Source organism: Gopherus flavomarginatus, chromosome 3 (assembly GCF_025201925.1).
Source record: "Gopherus flavomarginatus isolate rGopFla2 chromosome 3, rGopFla2.mat.asm, whole genome shotgun sequence".
Taxonomy (NCBI): Eukaryota; Metazoa; Chordata; order Testudines; family Testudinidae; genus Gopherus; species Gopherus flavomarginatus.
Window position 1 is genome coordinate 285,030,119 of NC_066619.1, and position 19,187 is coordinate 285,049,305.

The 19,187-nt window shown below is 47.6% G+C and overlaps 1 long non-coding RNA gene across 1 annotated transcript in view; it reads left to right on the top strand.

The window, feature by feature from the left end:
* LOC127046466 (uncharacterized) overlaps window positions 1–12,877 on the top strand; it is a 34,939-nt gene extending 22,062 nt beyond the window's left edge. Inside the window, exon 3 of the long non-coding RNA XR_007773100.1 lies at window positions 11,945–12,877. This is a non-coding gene — a long non-coding RNA (uncharacterized LOC127046466). The remainder of the gene's footprint in view (window positions 1–11,944) is intronic.
* The last annotated feature ends 6,310 nt before the right edge of the window (window positions 12,878–19,187 follow it).

Below are 19,187 nucleotides of genomic sequence, written 5' to 3' on the forward strand. Positions count from 1 at the left end.
GATATAAATACTTTGCACCTGCATCCCGCTTCCTCCTGAGAGCTCAAAGCTCCATGCTGGTGTGGCTGAGTGTCGCTGGGAATAGAGAGGCCCACAAAGGAGAAATGATTTTTGTTCGCTATGGACCTGTCTGGCCCATGGGGCATCCCAGTATAATGACCAGCCTGCCCCAACCCGGGTCATCAGTGGGGTTTGAACTGGAGACCTGCAGTCCTGACTGCCACAGCATAAGTGAAAGGAGCAACTCCATTAACCTGTACTAGTAGTAGGCTGTTGTCCTGTGATCTACAAGCTGCTAGAGGGGGCTCCGACAGATCCTCTGCCAGCGTGTTGTAGCAGCAGCTCACCTAACAGCAAATGTTGGACCTGGCATGCTCAGCAGCAAAGTGTGTTAAGCATTGTGATAAAATGAAGGTGGGGGCCTTGCCATCGCCCTGAGCTTTGCCCATGACAATGACCCTGAGTGGTTCCCCAGTGATCTCCGGAACATGCAGGAGACTTTCCTTTCTTTACTGGCTGCAGGACAGACCCAGGGCCAGTTTTCAGGGGTACGCAGGACAGAGTCCCTGATGCAGGGAGGGCTGTCAATATGCTGCCACAGCTGCTATCAGTTTAGAGATGGGCCTTCCCTTCTGAGCCCAAATCCTTCTGTGTCTTTTACCTCCACCCCCTTCCAGCACTAACGACCATGGTCCTGCGCTCGCTCAGCTGGCAGGATTCTGGGGCCTAACCCTCCGTTCCGAGACCATGAAGGGCAGGCCAAGGAGGTGGGATACAAGATGGGAGGGAATTAGGAGGAGATGGTGTCTGAGCGAGGATGGGGCATGGAGGGAGGGTGACAGACTGAGAGATGGAGGCCAAATCCAAATACCCCCCAAAGTCAGGCAAGTTTGGATCTGGATCCATATTTGGGGCCAGAGCCATCGCACTGGGTTAGAGCGCTCCTGGGCTTTGGGTGCAGACGGATGAAGCGCTCGGGTCCATATCTGCCTAACGTGGCCCAAGCCGGCGCTGGCATTCACCGCTGCACCTGAGGCCAGCGCTAGACCATCCCCCAACCTGAGACTCACATCAGCCCTCCAAAGCGGGCGCTGGGGGTGTGTCAGCTTGTTGCGAGTGGGTGGATTTCACCCCTGGGTGGTCAACCCTTTGTGAAAGGGGTGGCAGGAAGGGAGGCGAGGAGCACAGGTGGGATCACTGGGGTGAAAGGAATGGCGCAGTCCCAGTGGGTAGAGCACAAGAGGAGAAGCTGGAATGAGATAAAGAACGGGGAGAATGGGGTGCAGCTGTGGGAGGCCTGGTCGCAGTGAGGTGGAGCAGCTCCCACTCCCTTCCATGTGCCCATTTCCTGCCCTGGCTCTGAGTGTGACACACACCTGGAAAAGCCGGAAGGAGGCAGGTGAGTGGAGGACATGGGGTTCTGGGGCAGACCGCAGTGAGGAGGGAGATGGGCAGGGAAAGTCATGGGGCTGGGGTGGAGGGGAGCTGTTCAGAGGACCAAGGAGCTTGAGAGGTGAGGAGGGTCTGACAGGAGGGTCAGTGGCACTCAGCTCTCCAGAGTAAAGGAGGAGCTGCACAGACCTAGTGGGTGGACACCGTCATCCTTGCTGCAAGAGGAGGATGGTTTGGCGATTAGGACGTGGGAGCCCTGGCGTCTAGTCCCTGGGTGACCGTGAGCAAGTCCCTTAATGTGTTTGTGCCTCAGTTTACCCTCAGTACAATGGGGATAATAGCAGGGCTCTGCCCCCCAGGAGTGTGGTGAGGATAAATACTTCAATGACTGGGCTGCGCTGTGGTCACAGGAACTGCAGATAACTATTTGCGAGACAGCTGGGTTTCCTAAATAGGTTCGTGTCATTGCTTAGCCCCATCCCAGCTGGGATCCGCTCTTGGTTAGAGCTTGTAGACTTGCAATAACTCTACCGATTTCCATGTAACCGCTCCAGTACCACTGGCCCTGGGAATTGCCCTCCAGCTTCAAGGTCCTTTACAAGGCTTGGATGGTTCAGCTGGTGAGGCTGGGAAATCTTGTTATCCCCATTTAGCAGGTGGGGAAACTGAGGCACAGAGCAGGGAAGCACCTTGACAAAGGTCACACAGCGAGTCGATTCGATGAGGGAAACAGAGCTTGAACTCAGAAGTTCCTGATTTCTAGTCCACTGCTCAGACATTTAGGCTATTTGCTTGATATAGTTTACAGAGGCCACCACTGGATTTGGTCTCAGATTTTACCCTCTTCAGGACGGAATTTCCTTACCTCTTCAGTAGAGTTTTTTCATCTAGAAAATTTAAGAAAATGTGGTGTGCGGGGGTAGGAGGAACCCTGGGATAGGTGGAAACCTTCCTTCTGGACTTCTGGTTGAAAAAGACAAGGATTCCAATCACAGTGATCAGCTGATCACAGAAGGGGAGTGGGTGTTAGTGGATTTGATTGTTAATAACACCGCGTGGTGCATCACTGCACTAGAATGAGCTTCCCCAACTGAGGGTACAAGCAGAGACTTGAATATCCCATGGGCCAGTGGTTCTTAACTAGGGGTATGCGTCCCCTGGGGGTACGCAGAGCAGAGATCTTCCAGGGGGTACATCAGCTCATCTGGAGATTTGGCTAGTTTTACATCAGGCTACGTAAACAGCACTAGTGAAGTCAGTACAAACTAAAATTTCATACAATGACTTGTTTATACTGATTTATTTTAGAATTAGATGGTAAAAATGAGAAAGTAAAAGCAATTTTTCAGTACTAGTGTGGCTGGGAACACTAGTTTTTATGTCTGATTTTGCAAGCAAGTAGTTTTTAAGTGAGGTGAAATTTGGGGCCGCGCAAGACAAATCAGACTCCTGAAAGGGGATACGGTCGTCTGGAAAGGTTGAGAGACACTACCCTAGGCAACAGTCATCTGTCAGATCCATCTATTCATCCCCATTGCCAGGCTATTTTTCACTTCTGCCATTCTAAGTATGCTAGCCCACTGCTGCACAGGAAAGAAACAGCGTGTGAAGGGTTAAGTCCGCAACCTCTTTGAGGGAGGAAGGGTGTGTGTGTGTGTATGGTGGGGAGTACAGTCGCCAGAGCGCATCACCTCATTAACTCGCTGAGCAATCTGGCACCAGCATGTCTGTCCGGTTTAGCCTGAGCAGTTGGATGGGGCGGAGTGTGTGTGTGGGGGGATGACTAGAAGGAACTTCTGCCTTTGTCTGAAGTTGTGGGAAAGTTTCAGAGGAGCTTGCAGGGCATCGCTGAGAGGGGCTGGGAGCTGCTCAGGGTGAGTGCTTGTCTGTCTATTGGTTCTTGTGGGAAGCTGGAGTGGGGAACAGTCCTGGAGCCCCAATATCATCTCATAGACTGGGCAGGGCAGGAGGATGCTATTTGCATTACAGACTCTGTATCACCCCCAGCACGGTGAGAAGGGGGTTTTCTGGAACATGGCATTTACCAGACAGGTTGTAATGGAGGGTGCATTCGGGGGAATCACCCCATCTCTGGATTTTCCTACCCCCATCTCTGCCAAAGCTGTCTTCATTCTAGGGCTCAGAGGATACTCCCAAATAGCAAACCTTTGGGACGGATTGATTCGTGCAAGGTGTGGGATATTTTCAAACGGCTTTCCTTGGGGAAAGTTCTTCAAGCCCCCATCCCATTCACTCCCCCAAATGGACTTCCTATCCAAATTTCAGATCACACAGGCTGCTATCCTTACGCTATGGCGTATTTTTTCCGGAATCAAATCCAGCAATTGCCTCTGGTAGAAGTTTGCTTGCTGTAGGACTGCCTCTTCCCCTAGCTGTAGAGAGAGGAAATCAATGTGGTTTCTGTGGGAAAATAGATTCCCCACTCCCTTCCTGTCCTCTCTCTGCGGCGCCCCGAGACATGGGGTTCACTGCCCGCTGGTGAGGGATCACACAGGGGAGCCCCTTTGTTAAAATAGTGGCAGTGCGTTGCTCGGGATTTGTAATTAAGGTTCGTGCCTTCCATCCCCAAAGAGCCTGTTGTACCAGAGATGATGATGTAAAGAATTGTAGCCGGGCTAAGATGCTGAAGGTAGATCGAGAGACAGATGCAGATAATATAGACATAGAGATTGGTAAATGGATCCTACATCTGTCAGAGCCAAACCTCAGGAAGCAAATAATTTACATTCGGAAATAACACAGCTTGACTCACACCCCTTAAATTGATCAATTTCGATCATCATAGGCCATTGTTCTTGGGTAATTCCACTGCTCGAGAAAGTCGCCATTTCATTAACAAAGAGGAAGCCAAAATATTGAAGTAGAGGGAAAGACTTTCTCGGATAATTCCAGGGAGATTCGCCGGACGCTGTGTTGCTGGGACGTTGCGATCGGCACTACCCAACCCGGAGAGATGGCGACCTGGATCCTGCTGGCTGGTGGGATAGCAAGGACACTAGGGGCAGGCTGATTGGATCAGCATGGAAGGCAGGCCCTGCTTATGGCATGTGTTGATGATAAAATAAATCAGGAATGGAAGGGGGCGTGTAGGCCCAACCGTGGGATTTGATTTGATTTTACTGTACAATAAATTCTAGTGCAAATGTAAAAAGTTCCTCTTGGGAGGACGGAAATTTCTGGGCATCTGGATCAGCCCAACCCGCAGGGTAATCTGCTATCCTGAGAGATTGGTCTGTTTGGAGGTGGAGGGTCAGGTTGGGCTTTGAAGGTGGGCACGGAGACGGAATTGACTCCTCACTAGGGGAATCAAGAGGTTCCCAGCAAGGCGCAGGGCCCCATTAAGGATGGTGTCAGCTGGCAATGGAAGGGTGTTGGCCTGCTTTTTGGCTAAAGGGCTGCAGGTTTGAACAGGGTGAGGGAAGGAGAATGTACCAGACTGAAGGGGACAATCCTGCCTTGTCTGGACCTGTGGTGGGAATGGTGCTAAACTGCTCAAGATAGTTAAGACCAAAGCAGACTGTGAAGAACTTCAAAAAGAACTCACAAAACTAAGTGATTGGGCAACAAAGTGACAAATGAAATTTAATGTGGATAAATGTAAAGTAATGCACATTGGAAAAAATAACCCCAACTATACATACAATATGATGGGGGCTAATTTAGCAACAACGAGTCAGGAAAAAGATCTTGGAGTCATCGTGGATAGTTCTCTGAAGATGTCCACGCAGTGCGCAGAGGCGGTCAAAAAAGCAAACAGGATGTTAGGAATCATTAAAAAGGGGTTAGAGAATAAGACTGAGAATATATTATTGCCCTTATATAAATTGATGGTACACCCACATCTCGAATACTGCGTACAGATGTGGTCTCCTCATCTCAAAAAAGATATACTGGCACTAGAAAACATTCAGAAAAGGGCAACTAAAATGATTAGGGGTTTTTAGAGGGTCTATATGAGGCAAGATTAAAGAGGCTAGGACTCTTCAGCTTGGAAAGGAGGAGACTAAGGGGGGATCTGATAGAGGTCTATAAAATCATGAGTGATGTGGAGAAAGTGAATAAGGAAAAGTTATTTACTTATTCCCATAATACAAGAACTAGGGGTCACCAAATGAAATTAATAGGCAGCAGGTTTAAAACAAATAAAAGGAAGTTCTTCTTCACGCAGCGCACAGTCAACTTGTGGGACTCCTTGCCTGAGGAGGTTGTGAAGACTAGGACTATAACAGGGTTTAAAAGAGAAGTGGATAAATTCATGGAGGTTAAGTCCATTAGTGGCTATTAGCCAGGATGGGTAAGGAATGGTGCCCCTAGCCTCTGTTTGTCAGAGGATGGAGATGTATGGCCGGAGAGAGATCACTTGTTAGGTTTACTCCCTCTGGGGCACTTGGCATTGGCCATTGTTGGTAGACAGATACTGGGCTAGATGGACCTTTGGTCTGACCCCATACGGCAGTTCTTATGTTCTTATGACTAGCAGGCACCAGATCCTGGATCAGAACCAGGGCCAGACTCTGGGGTGGTTGTGACTGGGCTCAGATCTGGATCAGGCTGTCTCAGGAGTGAGCAGGTCTCCGTCACTGTGATTCTGGGATAATATATGGGGAGGTTTCCAGAGCAGGTGCCTGAGGGGAACAGACTTTGCATTGGAGCAGTGGAATACGTGCAGAAGAGTTCAGGGTGGATCGTGCCTGGAATCCCAGCTCTGAGCAGACCTGAACTGCAGGCCCTGCCCAGTGGGCTTATCTCTGACTTGAACTGACCCATGCTACCACTGCTCGGGGTCTTGTGGATCAGGGAACAGGGCTTCTCCATGGCTTAGTTAGGAAGGGCTCTATGGGGTCTTATCCTGCCATTGTCAGGCCTGGATCTAAGACTGTCCCTGAATGCTGAGCGGAAGTGCCCCAGTAGGCAGCAATCCCACAGGCTTTCACCCCTGCTCACGTGCGGCTGCAGCCCATCTGCTCACCCTTCAGCTTGGGGAAAAGCCTTGTGCCTGCCAGCACAGGAAAAGCACTGGGCTAGGTGAGCTTCCAGGAATGTGGAGGTGCAGCTCAATCTGCTGCTAGTGAATTATGAACTCTCGATCACTCTACTGATCCCAGTGCGCAGCGAGGTGGTGTGAAAAGCCCTGAACAGCTGCAGGGTGTCAAACAGTGCAGGCTGTGATCCTGGCTAGGGCAGCTTTGCACTATTGCTCGGAGAGTCCAGAATTCACCCAAAGGACTGTGGTCTCTTTCTTTGTCATTTGCTGAATGACATCCCCAGAAGTGGCTGCCTCTCTGCAGTGGTTAGCTGGGCCTCCCCTCCAGGTTATAAAGCACTTTAGGATCCTTCCGCGATGCTACAGGAGCATGGTGTTTGATGATTCAACCAATGCTCAGTGCTGTAGAGAAAAAGGAGGGATACTGCTGTAGGGCAGGATACTGCTGAGGGCCGAAGTCAATGAGAGTTGAGGTCCCACAGCTGGAGTTGGGACAAATTTTTCAACTGAAACCTTCTTCTTCTTCTTTTTTTTTTCAAAAATAAATAAATACAGATTTGGCAAACCCAAAACATTTGGCAAATTTGTGTTGTTTTCTTGGAGTCATTGTGGATAGTTCTCTGAAAACATCCTCTCAATCGAGAGAGCTAAGAGAATGTTGGGAATCATTAAGAAAGGGACAGATAATAAGACAGAAAATGTCATATTGCCCCTATATAAATCCATGGTACCCCCACATCTGGAATACCACGTGCAGATCTGGTCACCCCATCTCAAAAAAGTTATATTGGAATAGGAAAAGGTTCAGAAAAGGGCAACAAAAATGATTAGGGGTATGGAACAGCTGCTGTATGAGAGATTAATAAGACTGGGACTTTTCAGCTTGGAAAAGAGGCGACTAAGGGGAGCTATGATAGAGGTCTATAAAATCATGAGTGGGGTGGAGAAGGTAGATAAGGAAGTGTTATTTACTCCTTCACATAACGCAAGAACTAGGGGTCACTAGATGAAATTAATAGGCAGCAAAACAAACAAAAAGGAAGTATTTTTTCACACAACGTACTGTCAACCTGCGGAACTCCTTGCCAGAGGATATTGTGAAGGCCAAGACTATAACAGGGGTCAAAAAATTCATGGCCGATAGGTTCATGGCTGCTAGCCAGGATGGGCAGGGATGGTGTCCCTAGCCTCTGTTTGCCAGATGCTGGGAATGGCCAACAGGGGATGGATCACTTAATGATTCCCTGTTCTGTTCATTCCCTCTGGGGCACCTGGCATTGGCCACTGTTGGAAAACAGGATACTGGGCTAGATGGACCTTTGGTCTGACTCAGTCTGGCTGTTATATTTATCAAATTTTTTTTGGTCAGAAAAAACCCCTAAAAATATCTGAAACTGTTTTGGAGTTGCCTTTAATTAAAAAAAAAGAGTTAAAAAAGGGTTCAAACTCAAACTGGAAAGGTTTTATTGGCGGCAGGGGGAGGCGTCGTCTTGCCTGTGGTATGCAGGTCAGATAGATGATTGATTACCCTTCTAGCCTAGAATCTCTGAATTTGGGGTTGAATGAAATGTTTTGTTTGACCCAAAGTGCTTTTTTTAAAAACTGTTTCATTTGCAAAAAGCTTGTTTTGGTGTGACTCCAAAATATTTTTTTTCTGAACGTTTGGAATGGCCAGCAGAGAGCAAAATCTGTTATGCGCTGAGCTCTACCCATGGCAGCTGCTGGAGACAATCAGCACCTTGCAGAATCTGGTGTGAAGCACAGACATAAAAGCATATGCATGGACGGGGGCCCATGGTCGAGGAGATGTATGAAGCATTTCTTGGTGGCAAAGCGTTCACGTGAGAAGCATGTTTGAAGGCAGAGAGGCTGGAAGTGTGGAGGTTCTGGGCACCTGGGCAGCAAGGAAAGGGGGCTCAGAATTTAACTGAAAGGGATGGGCAGAGCAAAGGTGTAGATGGGGCAAGCTGAGCATGAAGAGTTTGAGGGATGCCAGCATTGGGATCTCTTGCGGCGACAGGTTGGAATGTAAGAGACCCTTTTATCGATCTATGGTATTGTCTGGCCCCCATCACTGTAGGATCTGAGCCTTTCGCACTCTTTGATACATTTATCCTCACCTAGCCCCGCTGAGAGGGAGGTCCATCATCCCCACATTACAGATGGGGAATCTGAGGCACAGAGCAGCTAAAAGACTTGCCCAAGGTCACACGGGGGGCACTTGTGTCGGAGCAGGGAACAGAACCTGGGGGTTCATCAGTTGCTATTTACAGGGACTTGGACCTGTTCAAATTGACCTGGCAGCCGAACACCCATAGAGGCAGGGTGGGGCCCTGGATCTGTTTGTTATTTGTCTGAGATTGAATAACAAACAGGAAATGTCCCTTATTCACAAAAATAAATAAATAATCTCTCGTTGGGTCCTGCTAGAGCCTTGGCTGGAGACTATGGGAGTCAACGGGAGCCCTTCTACCAGCTTCAATGGGCTTTGGAACTGTGTATGGGTGCTAGGATCCCCTCCCCCACCCTATGCTGCTTAGCCAGTCTCATTCTCCCTGATTATTTCAATGGCTTTGGGGCACTGTCAGTTTGGAGGGCCCTGGGAGGCAGTGGTGGTCTGAGGAGGAAGCAGCTGTCCCATGTAACCCTGGGCAGCAGGAGGTCACTCAGTGCAGTTAATGTTCATAAAGGGTTTCAGGTCACCTTGGTGGTCTTCATAGGATCGTAGGATTGGAAGGGACCTCGAGAGGTCAGCTAGTGCCATCCCCTGTACTCATGGCAGAACTAAGTATTATCTAGACCATCCCTGACAGGTGTTTGTCTATCCTGCTCTTTAACATCTCCAATGATGGAGATTCCACAACCTCCCTAGGCAATTTATTCCAGTGCTTAACCACCATGACAAGAAGTGTTTCCCAATGTCCAACCTAAACCTCCATGGCTGCAATTTAAACCCATTGCTTCTTGTGCTACCTCAGAGGTTAAGGAGGACAAGTTTTCTCCCTCCTCCTTGTAACAACCTTTTATGTACTTGACAACTGTTATCATGACCCCTCTCAGTCTTCTCTTCTCCAGACTAAACAAACCCAGTTTTTTCAATCTTCCCTCCTCGGTCACGTTTTCTAGACCTTTAATCATTTTTGTTGCTCTTCTCTGGACTTTCTCCAATTTGTTCACATCTTTGTCCTTATTGAATTTCATCCTATTTACTTCAGACCATTTCTCCAGATCATTTTGAATTTTAATCCTATCCTCCAAAGTACTTGCAACCCCTCCCAGCTTAGTATCGTCCACAAACTTTAGAAGTATGTATTCTATGCCATTATCTAAATCACTGATGAACGTATTGAACAGAACTGGTCCCAGAGCTGATCCTTGTGGGACCTCACTATAAATAGGGTGACCAGACAGCGAGTGTGAAAAATTGGGACAGGGGATGGGGGGTAAAAGCAGCCTATATAAGAAAAACACCCCAAAATCTGGTCATCCTAACTAAGAACCATTGATAACTACTCTCCGGGAAGTTTTCCAACCAGCCTCATCTGCTTTGGGCCGCTCAAATCCTTTTGGCATACCACTAAGGACGACTAATAACAATTTATTGTTGTTAGTGCATCAGGGCTGCCATCACGCATACACCCCCAGGGGTTCGCTCACACACACAGATCCACTCACACTTATCCCTTCTAGATACGCTCATTCAAATGCGCTTGGCACACTGTGCTTACGTGTGTGTGACAGAGACACAATCACATGAGCAAGCACAGATACACCAGATACAGACACGTACAGGGAGTCAGTCACCCAGGCACACATAGTGAAATACAATCACACACACACACACACACACACACACACACACACACACACACACACACACACACACACACACACAGATACACTCACTCTTACAAACTCAGCTCCAGATTCAGCAGGACATGCTAAGCCACACAGCTTGTTGCCAAAGTGTTAATGAAGTGGGACGTTTTGGAAGACTGGAAGTTTTCTGTTGGATGGACCCAAGCCAAAAAGTTAGTCCCAGGATCCAAACAAGCTCAGGATGTTCAGAACACCAGGGGGCGGGAGGGGATTGGTATGGCCCATTATTAAACCTATGGAGTCAATTTCAGAATTCATTGTTGCCAGCTGATTTTATCACAAGCTCAAGATAGTTGATCTTTCTTTTAAAGCTCCAGCTCCTGGAGTCAAGTTATGTAAAAATCTCAGCTTTCATTTTAAAAAGTTTCTAGCCCTCTTGGTTGCAGAAAAAAGCTGAGAAATGGGATGCCTGGAGACTCAAAACCCCAGAAGGTAAATAAAAAGAACCTCACCCTTTATGCTTTTTAAAATCCTGTGATTTTTAAGGCAATCTTTTGATTTTTGGGAAGCCTGACTCAGGCCTTTTTAATTCTTGGGGTTTGTAATATGGAAAATTTGGATCTAGATTGGGATGGGGAGTTGGGTTTCAAATGCCTCCTACTTTGGGAGGGCTACAATTCGCCTCCCAAATAGATTTTTTTTCAGCCAAAACTTTTCCATCTGAAAATGCAGATTTGGGTTGACTGAAACATTTCATGAATCAAATTCGCTGGATTGTTTCGGTCAGGAAAAGAAGAAAAACCTTCAGAAAACTCCCAAAATATTTTGATTTTTTTTTAATCAAAATGACTTTTAGTTTCAAAAAAGGGTTTAGAAAACCCTCCAACATGAAATGAAATGTTACATTCAGCCCAAAACAATTTCACCCCAATTTTTCAGTTTGCCAAAAAAATTGAAAAATGTTCGTTTCGGGTTGACCTGCAGTGATTCTTTTTTCTTTTTTTTTTTTTTACTGTTGTTTTTCGGTGCAGCCAGCAAATGGACGAATGGGTTAGTCACACAGCTCTACTCTTAAACCCATATTTAGGCACATTCATTAATGGTCTAGTTTTGAAAAGTCCTGGACACCTGCTGACCCCAGTGAAGTCAATGGGAGTTGCTGTGCTTAGCACCTTTGAAAACCCAGCTACTCATTTAGGTGCCTAAATATTGGTTTATGAGCCTAATTTTAGACACCTGATCTTTAAAATCTTGGCCACGGCACTTTGCAAATATCATCCAGTTAGTGGCTCCCCCAACCCATGACGCAGAAACCTGTCATTGTGTTCCTTTTGGCAGGGAGGTAAACGGAGGTTTGGAGAGTTTGAGGAACTTCTCTGGCGATGTGCGGTGACCCACTGGACTAGATGTACAACTGGAAACTAGGAGATGAGGGTTCTTATCTTAGTTCTAATTATGTCAATGCACTGACATTTGGATAGGGAAGCATTTCCCCGATGAGGTTTCAAGAACCAGGTACTCAGCTACCGTGGTGGCAGGTGCCTAAAATAATAGAACTGAACAGAGTAGAATAGAAAATAAAGGCTAATACAGGGTTCCCTTTGAGCATGAGTTTTCCTCCTGATTACACTCTAAAGTAATCACTGTTTCCCCCTCTTTTATCTATCAAAACGTTGGCCAATATGACGGTAATTTTGTTCTTCCTTTTCCTATCTTCTCCCTTTTCAGAGATTCTGCAAAGATGAAAGCTGGGTGAACTCTGAGGCGTCAATGCCTCTTTAAGAGCAAGGCATGATGGGGAAACCCTGCACAGCATAAAAGGGAGAGAAGGGAGTTGTGGGCTAGTTAGAGGAATTAAGTTCGGATAGGGCTTGTCTACACTATGGCACTGTAGTTATGCGCTGGATCACCATAGGGTAGACGCTTTCTACAGCGACAGAAGGGGCTTTTCCACTGTCTTAATGTAATCCACCTCCCCGAGCAGCGGGAGCTAGGTCAATGAAAACATTCTTCTGTCGACGTAGCTGCATCTACACTGGGAGTTAGGTCAGCAAAGTTATGAGAAACTGCAGAATTGGAATTAATTTGCAAACTGGACACCGTTAAATTAGGCTTGAATAAAGACTGGGAGTGGATGGGTCATTACACAAAGTAAAAACTATTTGCCCATACTAATTTTTCCCCTACTGTTACTCACGCCTTCTTGTCAATTGTTGGAAATGGGTCATCCTGATTATCACTACAGAAGTTTTTTTTTCTCCTGCTGATAATAGCCCACCTTAATTGATTAGTCTCGTTAGAGTGGGTATGGCAACACCCATTTTTTCACGTTCTCCGTGTATGTATATCTTTCTACTGTATTTTCCACTGCATGCATCCAATGAAGTGGGCTGTAGCCCACAGAAGCTTATGCCCAAAAAAATTTGTTAGTCTCTAAGGTGCCACAAGGACTCCTCATTCTTTTTATCTTTTAAGAGTAGACCAGGCTTAAATGTAAGCGGGTATTTTTGTGCCTTTGGTGGTATTTTATTTATTTAATCAGTGTTAACTGAAATGTTTTGCATGAGAAGTTGTCTCGGAAAACATGGTTTTGCCAGCACTGAAAACTGCCAATTAAATTTGTTAAAATTTTCCTGTTCGGGTAATTGGAAGGAAGAATGTTGTGAGGTGTCAGGTCATGTCATTTTGATGAAACATGTCAACTTTTTCTATTTAGACCTTTCCACTGCATGGAATTTTTCATTTGGCAAAAGAACCGCATTGTATTTTGACTCTCTGTAAAATCTTGATATTCCAGTGTTGCATGACGACTCGGAACAGAAAGGTACAGTGAAGTGTCAACATTTCCCACCCACGGAAAATCCCAGCCAGGTGTGGACATCTGAGGATCCTGCCAACCCTGTCCCTGGGTTTCCCTGCCCTTAAAACACAGCACATACCTACAAACTAAATCTCCCTGGAAAATAGGGCAGAAAAATGTTCTTCAAACCCCAAATTTCTATCTCTGTATCACTAGGGAGGTCACAAATCCTCATTCCCTGCTGGGCATAGGGTTGCCAACCTCCAGAATTGTCCTGGAGTCTGTCACATGATGAACCCTCCAGGAGTATGTCCAACCGAAATTGGCAACCCTATTCGGGAGCAGTGTTTGGTGCATGGTGTGGGGAGCACAGAGTGGACAGTGGCCAGGGGGCGGGGGAAGGGGCAGGTAGGGACTGAGCTGAAAGGTTAACTGTGCATCAGAATCGTCTGCTTGTCTCCCCGTCTCGTTTAGAGCCTGGAGGCACAAGCCATTGACCTTTGCTTTGTGGTCTCTTGTCTGCTTGGATGAGAAGAATAGATACAAAACATGACTTGTGCGGCTCGTTGGGGAATGGAAGGGGGAGCATCTGTGCACTAGATGGGATGCTTCCATCAGTCAAGCCAGGCTCTGTCCTCTGGCTGACAGCGTGGGTGCGGATCCCTGAATGGTTAGCTGGGGTGTCAAGGAAGCTAAGTAATGGGACGGGGGGGGGAATTATGCAGAGCGGTGACAGACTGTGCCAGAGGCGATGCCTGTCCCTTTGCAAATATCACGGTAAGGTCATGCTGCATTGATGACAAGGTCTCTTTGCCCCATGGACAAAGAGGTTAAGTGACACAAATAAATAAAAGTCCCTTCTGCCTAGTGATCTCAAAGCACGTAGGGTGACATTTTCCAAAGCGATAGTGATTTTGGGTACCTCAGTTCATAGGAGACTCACTTGAGATACCTCCGAATGGCTTGACTTTCAGAGGACAGTTTCTCAGCATCATCTGAACCACCAGGCCTTTCATAGTGTCTTAGGTGGGGCCCCCAAAACTGGAATCACCCCAGCTCACTTTGGAGGCCATAGAGAATTACAGCTTGCAGTCTAGGCTGATTGGAAGCTGCATTTTATTGTTGCAACAGAGTTTGAAATTAACCATCATTTCCTTTGCAATGTTCAGAGGGGAAAATTCAATTTTCCAACAAACACGAGAATGCTGGAAATGTTCCTGTCCAATGGAAAGTTTCCAAGCCCAGCCAGAAAGATCAGCTTTCGCCTCAAGAGATTGAAAGTTTTGCCAAAAGATGTCAAGGCAGATGGAATTGCAGGTGTTGATGGGGAAAAAAATTGAAAAATTGTAACTGGTTCTACCCCCTCCCAACGCCAGGGTGAGCAGTGCCTGATTTATTACACCTCCAGGTTGTGCAGTATCATGCATCAGTAATGCTTTTTGGGGCATGGGCTCTTCAGATCCCTGGAAGTATTTCAATCATATTACATCTCCCCATCAGTGATTCTTCCCACAGACACTGAGCCTAGGTCTTCCCCTTTCCTGGTAGCGGTATTTGTCCAATGGGCTGCAGGTGCCTAACCCTGCCCATCCCATCGATTCTGGCTTTCCCTCTCTTATGAGGCTAGAGAATTTCTCCCTCTCCTTGGTGCTTACCCCCATCAGATCCATGTAGCCTGCTGTGTCACAGGTCTCCCCTAGAGTGGTCATTCCCTAAGCTAGACCTTGTTTCTGTAATGAGCTGCGAGCGGATGGAGCCCTGTGCTCAGGTAGACCCCACTGAAAGGGGCAGGGCTCGGCCCATGGAGGAGCTCATTGAAGGAGAATATAACATAACATAAGAATGGCCGTTCTGGGTCAGACCAAAGGTCCATCTAGTCCGGGGTCCTGTCTACCAACAGTGGCCAATGCCAGGTGCCCCAGAGGGAGTGAACCTAACAGGTAATGATCAAGTGATCTCCCTTCTGCCATCCATCTCCCCCCTCTGACAAACAGAGGCTAGGGACACCATTCCTTACCCATCCTGGCTAATAGCCATTAATGGACTTAACCACCATGAATTTATCCAGTTCTCTTTTAAACCCTGTTACAGTCCTGGCCTTCACAACCTCCTTAGGCAAGGAGTTCCACAAGTTGACTGTGCGCTGTGTGAAGAAGAACTTCCTTTTATGTGTTTTAAACCTGCTGCCCATTAATTTCATTTGGTGACCCCTAGTTCTTGTATTAGAGTGGGGCTGCCATCTCGTTTTTCCTTGGAAGTCAGTCCCTGGAACATTCCTGTTGCTCTTCTCTGAGCTTCCTCCAATGCCTCATGCAGCGCCCAAGCCCTGGTGGCATTTCATTAGAAGCAACGCCGGGCGCTCGCACTTAGCCACAGCATGCTGCAGTAACAGCACCTCTTTCTTTCCCGAGGAACTCAAAGGGGGAGCTTTTTGCTCCGAGGGAGGGGGAAGGGGTGGTTAGAAAGGGAGACTGGAAGGCTTGAAGCAGCGACAGGGGGGATTAGCACCATGGAGTCACTTTGCAGGAGGGTGGCAATTAACAAATCCGTGCTGGCAGGGGGAAATGGATTCCTTGCTATGACTAAACTTCCCAGGATGCGGTTCATTAAAAAGTGATCTGTGCATGTGTAATTGAAATGATTGTAGGGCGGTTCAGTGGTTGTTTTTTTTGTTTTTTTTCTGTTCAGAGCAGAACTTGGTCCATGGAATTCAGGCTATCTTGAATACTGCACACGGCCGCATTGTATTAATCATTAATAGAGTTAATGAAGGGTCTTTTAATGATAATAATTAATAATACCACCTACCTCTTCATTGGTCAATCTCAAAGAGCTTTTCAAAGGAGAGCAAGGTTACTGTCCCCCTTCTACAGCTGTGGAAACAGAGGCACAGAGCGGGGCTGTGATATGCCCAGGGGCACACACCAGGATTTACACATATTCTCCACAAATTAGACAGCTGCAGCCCCAGTGAGATGCAGTCACCTCTGGGGAGGGGAAGGGCAGAAGGCAATTAGCATTGCGTGGAATGTGTGACAGTGTGGGGAGAAGGGCATATGGGAACAAAACCTTAAACCCGCAGAAAGTGCCCTGGGATCTCTAATGGCTGTTCAATGCAGACAGGTCCTTGGGACCTGATAGGACCGTACTAGGTGGAAATAGTAAGAGTTACCAATAATAATGCAGAAGTGTTCAATAAATATTTCTGTTCTGTATTTGCAAAGAAACCAGATGATGTTGTCATATAATGTGATAACACTCTTTCCATGCCACTAGAATCTCAGAAGGATGTTAAACAGCAGCTACTAAAGTTACACATTTTTAAATCACCAGGTCCAAATAACTTGGATCCAAGAGTTTCAAAAGAGCTGGCTGAGGACCTTGCTGGACTGGTAATGTTGATTTTCAATACATCTTGGAGCACTGGGAAAGCTGGATGGATGGAAGCTACCCTTGTGCCCAGGGGCGGCTCCAGGCCCCAGCACGCCAAGCGCATGCTTGGGGCGGCATGCCGCAGGGGGCACTCTGCCGGTCGCTGGGAGGGCGGCAGACAGGCAGCCTTCGGCGGCATGCCTGCGGAGGGTCCACTGGTCCTGCGGCTCTGGTGGACCTCCCGCAGGCATGCCTGCAGAAGGTCTGCTGGTCCCGCAGCTTCCGTGGAGCCGCTGGACCAGTGGACCCTCCGCAGGCATGCCTGCAGGAGATCCACTGGAGCCGCAGGACTGGCGACCAGCAGAGCGCCCCCCCATGGCATGCCGCTGTGCTTGGGGGGGCGAAATGTCTAGAGCCGCCCCTGCTTGTGCCAGTATTTAAAAAGGGGAAATGGGATGACCCAGAGAATTATAGGCTTGCCAGTCTGACATTGATCCTGCGCAGGATAATGGAGCAGCTGATAGAGGACTGGATTATAAAGAATTAAAAGAGGGTAATATAATTAATGCCAATCAATGTGGGCTTATGGAAAATTCCGTCAAACTAATCCTTTTTAGATGAAATGACAGGTTTGGCTGATAAAGGTAACAGTGTTGACATAATATACTTAGACTTCTGTAAGGCATTTCATTTGATCCCAACTTTAAAAAGTTATTAAAAAACTAGAATGATATAAAATGAACATGGCACACATTAAATGGATTAAAAGCTGGCGACATAGGCCACAAAATGTTATTGTAAAAAGATGTTTCTAGTTGGGTCCTGCCGGGATTGATACTTGGCCTTATGCTTTTGAACATTTTTATCAACGCCCTGGAGAAAACCCTAAAATCATCACAAATGCAGTTTGTGGATGACACAAAAATTGAGGGGGAGGAAATAACAAAGACGACAGGTCACTAATACAGAGCGATCTGGATTGCTTGGTAAACTGCACACAAGCAAAGGATACACGTTTGTCTAATTGTCTACATCTGGGAACAAAGCACATAGACCATGCTTACAGCATGGGGGACTCTATCCTGGGACTCTGAAAAAGATTTTGGCATCTTATTGGATAATCAGCTGAACATGAGCTCCCCATGTGACGCTGGGGCCAAAAGGGCTAATGCGATCCTTGGATGCATAAATAAGGGAGTCTCAGGTAGGACTAGAGAGGTTATTTTATTTCTATATTTGGCACTGGTGCAATCGCTGCTGGAATGCTGCGTCCAGTTCTAGTGGCCGTAACTCAAGAAGAATGTGGATAAATTGGAGAGGGTTCAGAGAAGAGCCACAAGAATGACTGAAGGATCAGAAAACTGCCTTACAGTAACAGCCTCAAGGAGCTCCATCTATTTAACTAAACAAAGAGAAGGTTATGGAGAGACTCGATTACAGTCTGTAAGGACCTACAATGGGAACAATAATAGGCTCTTCAGCCTAGCAGACAGAGGTTGAACACGATCCAATGGCTGGATGTTGAGGCTAGACATTATTATGCAGACTGGGAATAAGACGTACATTTTTAACTATGAGGGTAATTAATCACTGGAACAATTTACCCAGTGTCATGGTGGCTTCGCCATCACCAGCAATTGTCAAATCAAGATGGGATGTTTTCCGAAAAGCTCAGCTCTAGGGATTATTGTGGGGCAGGTCTCTGGCCTGAGTTATACAGGAGGTCAGACTGTTTGATCACAATGGTCCCGTCTGGCCTTGGAACCTATGAATGTATCAGTCTCACCTGCAAGACCCCCTCCCAGTAACCTGCATGGTACTGCCATGTTCAAAACCAGTTTTCCCTGCAGGTCAGGTGGTGCAGGGGATTGGCAATGGGAGACAGAGCCGTCCACCTCTGTGAGGAGAAGGAGGTCCCAGGGGTTAGAGTGCTAGCCTGGGGCCCGGAAAGTGCAGGTTGAATTCCCTGCTCTGCCACAGACTCCGTGGGTGACCTTGGGCAAATCACTTAATCTCTCTGTAACAACAAGGAGTCTGGTGGCACCTTAAAGACTAACAGATTTATTTAAGGTGCCACCGGGCTCCTTGTTGTTTTTGTGGATCCAGACTAACATGGCTACCCCCTGATACTTAGTCTCTCTGTGCCTCTCTTCCCCATCTGTACAATGGGTACGGTAGCCCTGCCCTGCCTCCCAGGGGGGTGTGAGCATTAAAGACTGCAAGTGCTCAGATGTTATAGTCAGAGGGCTGTATAGGCACTGTGGAGAAAAAGAGACCTTGATCCAGACTCTGTATTGCCTGGGAAGCTGGTGCAGAGCCATGGCTTGTGCTGGGCTGCAAGCTGCTAGGTTCTGGTGCTTTCCCATAGCATGGAGCTCCATTCCTCAGGCCTGGGGTATGTGCACACTGCACACTAAACCTGGGCTCCGACTCAGGTTTGAGCCCAAGCTCCCCTTCCCCAGGAGGGGTGGAGGGTTGTCAGAGCCTGCTGCAGGTGGGGTACAGGCCCTGCCGTTCTGCAGTGTGGACACAGTTCAAACTGCAGACCCTAGTCAGGTGTGCACTGGGCAGCGTGGCTGTGAGACCTGGGTCCAACTAGAGCAAACCCACCCATACAGTGCAGCGCGGATGCTCGGAAATGCCCAGGCCACAAGCCCGGGTCCCACAGACCTGGGTTTACAACACCATGTGGACGTCCCCTGGAGGTCCCCATGGCCAGCCGGTGCCCCGCAGGAGGGGGCACAACACTCCAGCTGGGCACGGGAGGGAGCAAGTGCTTTTTGCTGCCCTGGAGCAATG